Consider the following 14,137-nt stretch of genomic DNA (forward strand, 5'->3'; position numbering starts at 1 on the left):
CAGCCAGTCAAAACCACCAAGCCCAAAATCTCTACCCCTACAATCACACCCAAACCAGTGGAGAAATTAAAGAAGAAGGAAGGTGCTGATGTTGAGGGGGAAGTTTCTAAGAAGGAGGTGTTAAGGCTGTGGCTAGCAAGGGCACAAGGATAAAGACGGTTGCTAGGAAGGGTGCTGAATCTTCCAAAGGCAAGGAGATTGTGCAGGAACCAGACCCAGAACTGTTCCCAGCCGACAAAAAGAGGAAGTTGCCTGCTATTGTTGCTGAGGGTTCTAAACCCAAGAAAAGTAAGTCTATCACTCCCGAGCCTTTGTATGATTTGAGGGATAGGTCTATTCTGGTTGGTTTTTCTGTTGCAAAGAGTTGGGTTGGTCAGAAATTCTTGCATGAGGTTAAGGAAGCTTTAGACTTTCAGAAATGGTCTGTGTTATTTGCCAAAGAACTTGATGTGTTTATGCCTTTGGTTGAGGAATTTTATGAACACCTGCATACTAAGGACGATGGGTCCTACTTTGCTTTTGTTAAGGGCACTCCCATTAATTTATCTGAGAAGATTTTGGCTGAAATTCTCAAAGTCCCAAACAAGGGACTTGATGAGTACTCAAGGGAGAACTGGCCCACAGTTAAAGGCCTCACAGCAGAACAGATCCAGACCAGGTTGTTCACTGGTCCCCTGACCCTAAGCAGGGGTACACCATTGGCCACTTAAGGGAGCCCATCATGAGGATCTTTCATACCATAGCCTCAAAGATTGTGTTTCCCAGAGCACAAGGCCGCATGAGTTCCGGTTGATGGATAGTGTTCTCATATACTGTCTCATGGAACATATTCCAGTCAACCTCCCTGCTATGATATTGGGTCACATGATCTGCTGTGTGGAGAAGGCTAAGCATGCACTGCCCTATGGAGGATGGCTGACCTTGATATTCACTCATTGGAAAATTCGTATGGTGGGAGACTATGGCACCATGTCTCACCTTACGAATCAGATTATAGGTCAGAAGGGCATGTCATATGCAGGTGGTGTTCTAAAAATGAAAAGTGAAGCAAAGGGTGTGCTGTTGGTGAAGGGACCAGTACGGAATCAGTTCAGGCTACTTATGCCTTGGTGAAACAGTTGAGTGACCAGAACCAGATGATGCAAATATGCTGAATAGTGTTACTCAACTTTGCACTACTCTTCAAGAATCCTACAGGAGAGTTGAGGTTCGCCTTGACAAAGCTGGTATTCAGGGTCGAGAGGATTCTGAGGCAAAGGAGAGTCATCTCATGCTGCTGGTGATAAAGATGATGATGAATTGGTTTCCGAGGAGAAAGAAGAAGAGGAGGAGGAAGAGCAAGAAGAAGAGGAGGAGGAAGAAAACGAAGAAGATGTTTCAGAGGAGGAGGAAGAAGATGATGGGACTGAAAACGACTCTGGAGCTGATTGATTCCCTCTCTTTTCTTCTTATTCTATTTTGCTGCTAACCCCTCTCTTTTCTTGAACTTTATATCTGGTTACCCCCTTCCCAAATTACAAAAACATTTGATATTCTGTAATTTGGTCTACTACTGGTCTGTAATAGCTTTTTTAGGACGTAGCTTTTGGTACTCTGCAGGAACTTGGTAGCATCAGCATCCCTAGAATGCTGTTTGAGCTGCCTATTTAGCATTGACTATATATGTAGTTTCTACTGTTGTGTTTTGTTTTTTTGGTTTCTTGATCTATTTTGATGATGCCAAAAGGGGGAAGCAGGTGTGAAGTTCACCTACTCTTAGGGGAAAGTGTTACAACTTGTGTGTGTTGCAGCAACTAGAACAAGGCTGAGTGCCTTGTTAGTGGTGACAGACCAGAAGTGGTTTGGATTTGAGTGTATTCAAAGCACTTTACTTCTTTTCACCCTAATGACTTAGAAATAAGTCTGAACAACTACTGATGTTCTTCTTGCGAATGCATGTTTAAGTCTAAGAGCTCTGAGTCTAATCAGTATTTGCCTATGGTACTTAGAAACTCTTTCTTAAACTGCTGTCAGTTAGTTGTGAACTGGTGTACTTGTAAATGATGCTTAATCTGCAGGAACAGTACGAGACCAGTGCTTTGAGTTCTTATCTTAAGAATTCAATTTGTTTGAAAAAGTTCCCAAAACTAATATATTATTTGCAGGGGGAACTTCAGGGTTTGTCATCATCAAAAAGGGGGAATTTGTTATGTTCCCTGTTTTGAGTTTTGAATGATGAAAAACCACATTGAACTATTATATTGCATGCATGTTTTTGTTTACATGTGTAGGTGCCAAAGTACGAGTTCAATGGATAGAAAGACGAAGCTAGTGAAGCCAAGTCTTGAAGAATTGCATGAAGACCAAGATCAAGTTGTAGCATTTAGGTCTTAGATGCAATGTAAGTGGTATAAAGGTTTGAATGCACTATAAGGTTTGAAACTAGAGAGATGAGCTAGTTGTGGATGACAAGAAACTCGGTTACTTGTCATACACAACTACAAGTAAAACTTGGTTGATTGAAACAGTCTGGGAACAGATCTGAACCAGTCCTCAAGGTTTTACTTCATGCATTCGTATTTTAGGAAAGTTTTCTTTCCGCGTAAAATTGATTTTCAAAATACACGGATGCATGGTTTGTTGTGTAGCAAGATTTCTTAATTATGGTAAGTGTGTTATATGATATTATACTGAGTATATTTTCCTTGGAATAATTTCCATATTTCTAGGAAAATATACTCTCATAATATCATGTAAACATTTACTTACCAAAGGCTTATTTAAGGAGTTTTGCTAACACACAAACCTTAAGCTTTTGCACGCATATTTTCAGAATACTCTAAGCAAAAGCACTTCATCTCTTGAACTCTCAAACCCAAGCATAAACCCGTATACCACATAGATCTTAAATTACTCTCATTCTAAGCGTGTAAGGTGTTTGTTTTTGAGAGAAAAACTGATTGTATTTGAGCATTCTGTGAGTTCAGTTTGCTGGGGAAGTTGATCAGGGATCAACTTCATTTGAACCATCATAGTTGGTGGTTGAGTCGAACTTCCATAGGTGGAAGTTGGGGAATCATCTTGTGCATAGGTGCATAAGTGATTGAGTGTAATTCTTTTGTTATTCTGAGTTGATTAATAAAAGAGTGAGTGAGTGGAGGACGTAGACTTATTAGAAGTCGAACCTCGTTAAATCCTGTGTTGTTTATTCATTGCTTTTATTTCCGCTGCTAGAGAATTGTTCTTTTACTGTTCTTACTATAATCAAAAAAAAAGTTACAACATTCGGACAAACACTCAATTCAACCCCCCCCCTCTTGAGTGTCTCTTGCACTTACAATTCTGTTGTGGCGTATTCCTAACAGTATGATGGCGAGAAATTCCTTCATTCTTGAAAAACTCATTAAACTGATACCAACAAAATTTCAGACCATTATCACGCAACCTTTTGATCTTCCTTTCAGCTTGATTTTCCACTAAAACCTTCCACTGCTTGAAGTTCTTGAAAGCCTCACTTTTATGCTTCATCATAATTACCCAAGTCATTCTTGAATAATCATCAATCATAGACACAAAATACTTGTGACCTCCAATAGATTCAACTCGGGAAGGACCCCAACAATCAGAATGGATACAATCAAGAGTACGCATTGTTGTATGAACTGCCTTTGGAAAATTGCTGCGAATAAGCTTCCAAACACACATTGTTCACAAAACTCTAGATCATGCACCTTGTGCCCACATAGAAGATCCCCCTTAAACAGAATTTGCATCCCCCTATCACCCATGTGTCCAAGTCTCACATGCCACAACTTGGTTATATCCTCCTTGAGAATCTCAGATGATGCAACAATAGCAGAATCTGTCACAGTAGAACCTTGAAGAAGATATAGGGTACCATTTTTAATACCTCTCATAACCACCTTCGAACCTTTGTAAACACTCATAACTCCACCTTCACCTTGAAAACGGAAACCCTTGCTATCGAGAAGACTCAAAGATATCAGATTCTTTGTCACTAGTGGAACACGCCTAACTTTGTTCAAGGTGCAGAATGTACCACCATAAGTCCTCAACCTAATGGAGCCTATTCCAACTACTTTGCAGGCAACATGGTTGGCCATAGAAACATTGCCCCCATCTATCTGTTCATAAGTTGAAAACCACTCCCTGCATCGACTAATATGATACGATACCCCAAAGTCAAGAACCCATACATCCCTACAACGTGACTAGCTATTAGCAACTAGGGACAAATCTTCCTCAGAGTTACCTTCAGTTTCTGCCAGAGCAACAGAACCTTCATTCTTTTCCTGCTGCTTCTTCTTTTTAGGACATTCATTTTTCCAATCGCCTTTTTCTTTAAAGTAATTACAGACATCAGTAGTTTTAGGACCCTTAGAATTCGAATTTTTATGGTTCGGTTCTTTTTACCATATTTACTTTGTCTTTATCCCCCTAGTAACTACTAATCCCGATGCCTGATTTTCTATACTAGAACCAGATGCCTGATGACGGACCTCTCTAATATTTAAGAGCATATCTTACTTCTTCTAATGACAGACTATATTTCCCAACAATAAAAGAATCCACAAAATTCTCATACGATAAAGGCAAAGATACTAACAATATTAAAGCAGCATCCTCATCATCTACTTTAACATCAATATTAAGAAGATCTAGTAAGATAGTATACAATTTATCTAAATGATCCCTTAGAGAGGTATCTTCCTGCATACGCAGGCTGAACAGGCATTGCTTTAAGAGAAACTTGTTGGTTAGACATTTTGTCATGTGTAGGCTTTCTAACTTTGATCACAAACCAGCAACAGTTTCTTGCTCCGCAACTTCAGTAATTATGTCGTCAAAAAGACATAAAATAATTGTTGAATGCGCCTTTTCCTCCAGAATTTCCATCTCAGTGGTGACTGAATCCATTGACTTCTTTGCCAACGGCGCTCACAACCCCTGTTGCTTCAGTAAATCCCGCATCTTGATTTGCCATAAACTGAAACTATATGTCCCACTGAATATATCAATTTTTACATTCATCCCAGACATCTTTCTCACACATATCGAACACAAAGCTCTGATACCAATTTGTTATAACGGACGTGAGAAAGAAATAAATAATCGAATGTAAAAACAAAAAACAAACAACATATTTACGTGATTCACCAAATTGGCTACGTCCACGTGCAGAGAGAGAATTTTTTTTGATGGGTATGGGGAAAAACAGAGTTACAAATGTTACATATACTAACTTCGTCAAATAAACGATATTAGATTAAATAGGCATTTAACTCAGCTAATCTAATTCGAAATCGCCTGACGCGCCAGGTGCGATTTGTGGTGCCTGACGCGAGTTGCAGTCAGCTCACGGCATTTAGGCGAGAGTCGAGACGCTTACCGCGAGTCGCCATTTTGTAGATAACCCGATTATAACATATTCAAGGCATATTTTCACATAAATGATCTTCTGCTAAAAGCATGATCTCATGCTTCTTAGCAAAAATCTAATAATTACTTGAAATTGATTCTGACTGCTATGAACATCTAGCCACTAAGAAATCAAGGCTAACCGTTCTGAGCATAATCACACTGAAAGAATAAATGCTCATGACTTTCCTGTCCTATACCACATAACTGATGACATCTAGCACTGTCGGTCACTCCAATACGCAACGTTCTATCTGGTACTCTAAGCTTTGAAATCCAGTGAACATATACAAAGTAAAAGTTGTAGTGAAAGATGAAATAGCTAGCGCAATATTTGTCCTATTTGACAAAGTTGCAAAGAAGTTGATACAATTTCGAAGAATCAGATGGGGTGTGTATATTTAAAAACTCTACCTTCTCTTTCTTGAAGAGCATTGGCATTTGCCAGGGTCCTAATACTAGAATAATTATGTACTAGACTATAAGACAGGGGCGGATCTAGCGTGGGTTCAGTGGGTTCAACTGAACCCACGTGGATCCGGGACAAAAAGAAGGAAACTGGGCAAAAAACCGATATAATATATAGTAGACATAGCGAATTATGTTATTGAAAGTTATGGTAGCTCAGCGGTAGTGCTACTGTACAGCATATTGTATGGCTTCAGGTTCGAATCTTGGTAATGTGGGGTTTGTCTTTCCTTTTTATCCTGCCATTAGGCTTACTACATTATATATATTCTTTGTCTTTTTTTTCTTCTTTCCTTTTTTTTAAATCCTCCCTTTATTTTTTAAGCTCTCTTTCTCATCTATAAATCTCCCCCTCCCACCAAGTACAAATATTGTAAAAGCTAATGAATTTGGTAAATTCACATTATCTTTTTGTCTACGTCATTATATCCTTGGTCTTTTTTTTCTTTTTATTTTATCCTCTTTTTTGGCTTACTGCATTATATCCTTGGTCTTTTATTTTCTTTTTTTAATCTTTCCTTTATTTTTTAAGCTCTTTTTTTTATCTATAAATCCCCCTTCCCACCAAGTACAAATATTATAAAAGCTAATGAATTCGGTTAATTCACATTATTTTTTTGTCTACGTCATGTTTATGCTAGCTAGTTGTTAAAGTTTCATATTTTGTTATACATTTAAGTATATAACACTTAATTGATAAGTTAATTCAATGAAAAAAGTCTTAATAGTTGATACTCGATTCATAGTTTGTATAACTTTATAGTTTGTTAAAAAATTGATAGTCTTTCATTACTACAAGAAATTAAGTATCATATTTTTTTTGTAATGATGTAATCAAGAATGAAAGCTTCGCTAAGTATAACTGTTAAACGTTTTTTTTCCTTTTCTTTTAAAAATTGCAATTCCAATAAAAAAATTAAATTTGAAATTTATACTAAAATTAGTCTGAACCCACGTGGTCCAATTCCTGGATCCGCCACGCTATAAGATAAGACACTATGTTCTTGGCTGACACGTGTCCTATGTTATATTTTCTTGCACCTAAATATTGGACTTTTTAAATGACAAACTAACTTACAAAGATGTCCATGAGATTGATGTAATACTTTAAAAAAAATTGTGAAAATTTTATTACTGATATATTCTACGCTTAAGTAATCGATGTGAAAATTATATGTGGAAAACTAACTTTTATTAAATACTACTTACAAAGATATCCCTGAGATTGTTATCCTTATTACAGAAATATTTTGTGATGATATATTCTACAATTAAGTAAATATTTAGTATTATATATATATGGCAAACTAATTAACTTAAAGAAAGTATTACTAAGTGATATTTATGTTTTATAAAAGCATGTCATTTATTTTGTTTAAGTATATGGGTTGGGCCGGGTTAGATTCTAGTAATGATATTTTCAATTGACGGTTACGGCTCCATTGGAGTACAAGTTATGTCGGATCGGATGCGAGTCAAGTCATGACTATTCGGATCGGTTACGTTTACAAGGTGTATGCACGAGTAAGGTACTAAAGGTGGTTATTTGTGGGTGGTTGGATGTTGATAAGTGCATTTCTAACGCATTTTGCAAACTCTTTTTAGCTTATTTTGACCCTATTTCTCCCTTTTCTTCCCTCTTTCTTCTCCCTTTTCCCTTATATTTCATTCACTTGATCATTCTTGATCATAGTGACATTTTAATAGATTTTCAGTCATTTTTTATCGTATTTCTATTACATTTGCTTTCACCCTGTTTTGTCATGTTCTTAATATAGGCTTACTACATTATATATATTCTTTGTCTTTTTTTTCTTCTTTCCTTTTTTTTAAATCCTCCCTTTATTTTTTAAGCTCTCTTTCTCATCTATAAATCTCCCCCTCCCACCAAGTACAAATATTGTAAAAGCTAATGAATTTGGTAAATTCACATTATCTTTTTGTCTACGTCATTATATCCTTGGTCTTTTTTTCTTTTTATTTTATCCTCTTTTTGCTTACTGTATTATATCCTTGGTCTTTTATTTTCTTTTTTTAATCTTTCCTTTATTTTTTAAGCTCTTTTTTTATCTATAAATCCCCCTTCCCACCAAGTACAAATATTATAAAAGCTAATGAATTCGGTTAATTCACATTATTTTTTTGTCTACGTCATGTTTATGCTAGCTAGTTGTTAAAGTTTCATATTTTGTTATACATTTAAGTATATAACACTTAATTGATAAGTTAATTCAATGAAAAAAGTCTTAATAGTTGATACTCGATTCATAGTTTGTATAACTTTATAGTTTGTTAAAAAATTGATAGTCTTTCATTACTACAAGAAATTAAGTATCATATTTTTTTTGTAATGATGTAATCAAGAATGAAAGCTTCGCTAAGTATAACTGTTAAACGTTTTTTTTCCTTTTCTTTTAAAAATTGCAATTCCAAATAAAAAAATTAAATTTGAAATTTATACTAAAATTAGTCTGAACCCACGTGGTCCAATTCCTGGATCCGCCACTGCTATAAGATAAGACACTATGTTCTTGGCTGACACGTGTCCTATGTTATATTTTCTTGCACCTAAATATTGGACTTTTTAAATGACAAACTAACTTACAAAGATGTCCATGAGATTGATGTAATACTTTAAAAAAAATTGTGAAAATTTTATTACTGATATATTCTACGCTTAAGTAATCGATGTGAAAATTATATGTGGAAAACTAACTTTTATTAAATACTACTTACAAAGATATCCCTGAGATTGTTATCCTTATTACAGAAATATTTTGTGATGATATATTCTACAATTAAGTAAATATTTAGTATTATATATATATGGCAAACTAATTAACTTAAAGAAAGTATTACTAAGTGATATTTATGTTTTATAAAAGCATGTCATTTATTTTGTTTAAGTATATGGGTTGGGCCGGGTTAGATTCTAGTAATGATATTTTCAATTGACGGTTACGGCTCCATTGGAGTACAAGTTATGTCGGATCGGATGCGAGTCAAGTCATGACTATTCGGATCGGTTACGTTTACAAGGTGTATGCACGAGTAAGGTACTAAAGGTGGTTATTTGTGGGTGGTTGGATGTTGATAAGTGCATTTCTAACGCATTTTGCAAACTCTTTTTAGCTTATTTTGACCCTATTTCTCCCTTTTCTTCCCTCTTTCTTCTCCCTTTTCCCTTATATTTCATTCACTTGATCATTCTTGATCATAGTGACATTTTAATAGATTTTCAGTCATTTTTTATCGTATTTCTATTACATTTGCTTTCACCCTGTTTTGTCATGTTCTTAATATAGGTGGAACTACCTAAGATGGCTACGAGTTATAGAGTTGGCAAAGAAAGCAATGAAAATATAGCAAACGTTGATAAATGGTGCGATCACACCATGTCACATGTCCGCTAGCACAAATGAGTATATTGCACAATAATCTTGTAAAGGAAATTTCAAATGGATATAACTTTCAAACCACAAATTTTATGAAGGCAATTCCAGTTGGAGGTGAAGGCTTGTTTCAATAGCTTTCCAATGAATGGTCATAAGCTTGATTTGGATTCAAAATGAAAGAGTTACGCTCGTTTTAAATTGGACTGTCTGACCAGTGCAGAACAGTTGGTGCGCCCGCACCTTTTGACAGAGTGTTGGACTTCGAGGTCAATGTGTTTGGTGCGCCCGCACCATTTATGTTCCGTCAGAATTTGTCAGGCTCTGTGCCTAATGAAAACAGTAAGGATTTTTTTTTTACGGATGTTTTATTCCTTAGACTAGAGAGTATTATTAGGGTTGATATTAGAGAGATAAACACCTTAGTTTTGTTAAAAAAATTGAGATTCTAGATTAAAGTTTGTGATTTCTACACATCGAAGGTACTTTTTATTCAATTAGTTTCAAAGTTTTCAGTTTTATTCTCTCTATTCATCGTTATTCTTCATTTTCATTGGATCTCATATATTGTACTTTCTTAATTGCTTATTTTAATTAGAATTATTACCCCTTAATCATGTTTAGCCATAGATTAGTTATAGATTTCATGTTTTTATGCTTAGAATTCATGATTAGTGAGTAGTCTCCTATCTCAGGGTAAGGTGAAAGTATGAATTAGGGTTTAAATGTATTGTTAATGTGATTGTGATTATCTAAAGATGATTATGTATTGATCTTGGTGTTTAGAGGCCTTAGGATATATATTGATCACATTTATGCTTGGGTATTTTGATTTCAAATGTTCTTCATCGAATTTTGAACTATTTTTTCATCCCCATGAATCAACTTAATTTCTAGGCCAAGATATTGGGTAGAAATTAAGGGATCTTCATTTAGGGTTTTTTTTGAATTCATTGAATCTCTTAATCAATTGACTAAAGACCATTCGAGAGAGGATTTAGTGGATTGATTAAATTATTATTTTTGAGGACCATTCGAGAAAGGACTCAGGTATTTTATAGGAAAACTAAACCCTATATAATCATTACCCTTTGAATCACAATTGCATTAATGATCGTTGTCCCGCTTTGATCCATACTAGTAACCTTAACTCTAGTGTCTTCCCTATTGATATTTTCTTCTCTTGTTATTTAATTTGCTAGTCCTTTGATAGCAGCTAGTTGTAGTTGTTACCAAATCATTCAAAACCCCCAAAAAAACCCTCAATTAGGTAATTTAAACTTGATAGACTTCGATTAATCTCATTTTCCCTGTGGATTGACCCTTGACTTGTCTATACTACGTTCTTAGTAATTGCTTGTTAGGTTTTGTAAATATTATTTGAAAATCGATTTTTGGTGCCTTAACGACACATTAAAAACCTCTTATCATGTGTTAGTGTGTATTACCTGGCCACTCCCTCATTCATAGCTTCTAAGATCTTCCCATTTGCAAATGTGGCACTATTCATAAGTAACGATAATCTTGTAAATTTTTTCCAATGTAAGAGAAAAAATATAATCAATTGGAATCTTGTTTGAATCGTCTTAATGAGTAAATTAAGAATATCATTATTTTAAAATTTTTATTAATATGTAATTAAAGATATTAATCATACAAAACGTGCATTGGTAAACATGAAAAATGAAAATAGGAATATTTTTATGAAACATAGTACATAAGTGGATGGTATAGCCTGAATAAATTTTAAATTTTTCCAATGAAAATTTTAAATTTTAAAATATACATGATACTACAACTTTTCCTTCCTGAATCATGATACTACATCACATAACACATAGGTATGTACGTACCTTGTGTAAACAAATCGGTAGGCCACCTTTAATCACCTTAAAAATCGCCTACTGAATAATCTCCGTCTAAAACAACCAATATAATTTAAAGCCAATACTCCAAATAAATTCCAGCAACTTTAAAATACTTTAAATCCTCTTTAAAAATATTTAAAAGTTGTTTTTACCATTAAAACTTCAATTACTTATTTTCCCTAGCATATTATTACTATACTAGTCATTAAAATCCATAAAACTCCATTAATAACAACCTTTCTAAAATTCCAGCAACTTTTAAAATATTAAAACTCTCTTTAAACATGCTTAAATTCATAAATTAAATCAATTTCATAGTTTATAACATGCTACTATGATTTTCCAATCTCTAACACCATAAAAATTCATGCTTTGATAATTAAAAAGCTCAATCTAAATAAAATAATCAAATCTGAAATTTTATTCTTTCAATGCATAATTTATATAATTATAAATTCATCATTAAAACAGTAAATTAAAGTTATTAATCATAATTAGTACTAAAACAAAACATAAAAACATAATCTTTAATCAAAACTTGAGGAGGAAGAAAATTCAGAATTAAACCAACAAATCAAAGGAACAAAGGAGACAAGGGGCACCGGCAATGGGTCTGCTGCTGTGATGGTTTTGATTGTGGTGGTGTGGTGACGTTTCTTAGCAAAAAAGAAAGTGTTTCTCGAAAAAGAAGAAAGAAAATTGGAAGAGGATAAAAAAACGTGAAAGGGAAGAGAAAGAATATGGGAGCCAGGTGTGCAAGGGAGGAGAGAGAAAATTTTGTATGGTAAAATAATTGGGTTTAAGGTATTTGTAAGTAGATTTTTCCTTTTGGGCCTAGAAAAAGGAAATTGGGTTTGAATATAGTTTTATGATGAATGGGATTGATGATGTAGAACTCCTAACATCAATAGAAATCATTTTCCTTATCCACTTAGAATTTGGATTCCTCAAGTTCATTTAAACTTCTTTTCCAAATCCAATAAGTATTTCAAATATTTTTCAAATCATGCCTTAACAAAATATTTTATCTTTCTTAAATCCTTAAAATAATTTCTTTGACTTTCAAAATGGTCAACCTTCTTTAAATAATAATTCATTTCAAACTAAATTATGTTTAAATATAATTATATAAATATTACAATATATTTATAAATTCCATAAATTTACGGGGGATTACAGGTTAGTGCTTCCTTTCCGATTTCAGGAGTACCTGGGATCGATTCTCACCCTTGACAAGTTATGATCCCCTTTTTAATCCCAACTTGTCAAGGTTTCTCCTTACCTTATTAAAAAAAATTACATCCTATTTTCTTAATCTTGAACGTTCGATATGGATACTAATAATAAATTTGACTCCATCTCTAGACTTAATCCCGCTTTTAGGAAAATTATGATAAAATAGGAAAAATGCAAAAGCGTAAAATATTATTCAGAACCTCATTCTTTAAATTTTGTATCGGGTATTGTTATGGTTGAATGACTAATTAATGGTCACGCCCTCCGTCGCAGAATAGTTTGAACTAGAGCTGGCCATGGGCCGGGCCGGCACGAGGGCCGGCACGGCACGGCACGATTTGAGCCCGGCCCAGCACGAGCCCGCTATGAGCACGGCACGGCACGCCGGCACGAGTGGTGGGCCGTGGGCCATGCATTAACAACATTCTAAAAGTTTGGCACGAACCCGGCACGAGCACGACGGGTTGGCCCACAAGTTGGCACGCTTATTTTGGTTAAAATTTCATAATATAAATTAAAATTTGTATAAGGCACGATGGCACGGCACGACACGTGGGTCGGGTCGTGCATGGGCCTTAGATTTTACAACTTGGCACGAGCCCGACACGACACGAGCATTTCTTGGCCCGTTTTGGCACGGCACGTTGTGGCACGAGGCACGCGGGCTTGGCACGTGGGCCGTCCCGGCACGGTCCGTGGCCACCTCTAGTTTGAACACTTTAATTTTGACATGGTCTCACAATTATTATACTTATTCTTTTTCTTAGATCCTTTTCGCCCACATTCTTTTTCTATCAATTAAAAATGCCCAATATTATAAATCTATCAATAGAAGAATACTCCACCAACTCCTACCACATGTTCTTTTTAATAGAATAACGTTTGATAACTACATTACAACTTATTACTTTAAACTATGTGTATCAACAAGTGTTCAATTATTTCAGATTTTTCTATTTAATATTATTATTTGTGGTCACATAACAACGTAATGATTTATTGTTACTTTTTTTTTTTTTGAAAGAGAAATTTCATTAATTGAAAGCCAAACGGCATCTACAATAGGTATTAAAGTAAAAAAAGATACAATCAAACAAAACTAAATCAAATTCGTCTTCGAATAAACTACAATGAACCAGATCGAACAATACAGCACAACCCTCTTGTATTTGCTGAATCAAGCAGCTATTGATGAGGAAGTCTATCGTTCTGATATAGTTTGGGAAGAACATTCTTGATCGAGTCAGGTTGACCGCATCCGAGATTCCAATACCTTCATGTTGAGTCTCAAACTTCAACCAATGAGAATAATTTCTCATACCTAAAAACAAAAGAACCATACTCACAACTCCCATAGGGGAGAAGGATATTTCCAAAACAGAAACTAAAAACCCCATAACAGGGTTTGAGAAAATCTCATATAGAGAGACTAATTTATTGAACAAAACAAAAAAATGAATTAAAAACTGGAAACAAAAGGGGAAAAGGGGCTTACCATGGATGAAAACATCCATAGCAGCCCCTAATTGATGAAGAATGGATAGGGGAGGCTAGGGTTTGAGAGAGAAAAAGAGAGGGGAGGCTAGGATTTTTTTAAGTGTAGTAATAATAATGATGATTTATTGTTACTTAAAATGAGTCAACTATTTACTTAAATCTTTCTACATAATTAGTATTACGATTATTAAACCATGTATCGCACGGGTAGTACTGTACTACTTTTTTTTTGTTGAAAATAGAGGGGCAGAGCCCCAA

This window comes from Beta vulgaris, chromosome 5 (assembly GCF_026745355.1).
Source record: "Beta vulgaris subsp. vulgaris cultivar EL10 chromosome 5, EL10.2, whole genome shotgun sequence".
Lineage (NCBI taxonomy): Eukaryota > Viridiplantae > Streptophyta > Magnoliopsida > Caryophyllales > Amaranthaceae > Beta > Beta vulgaris.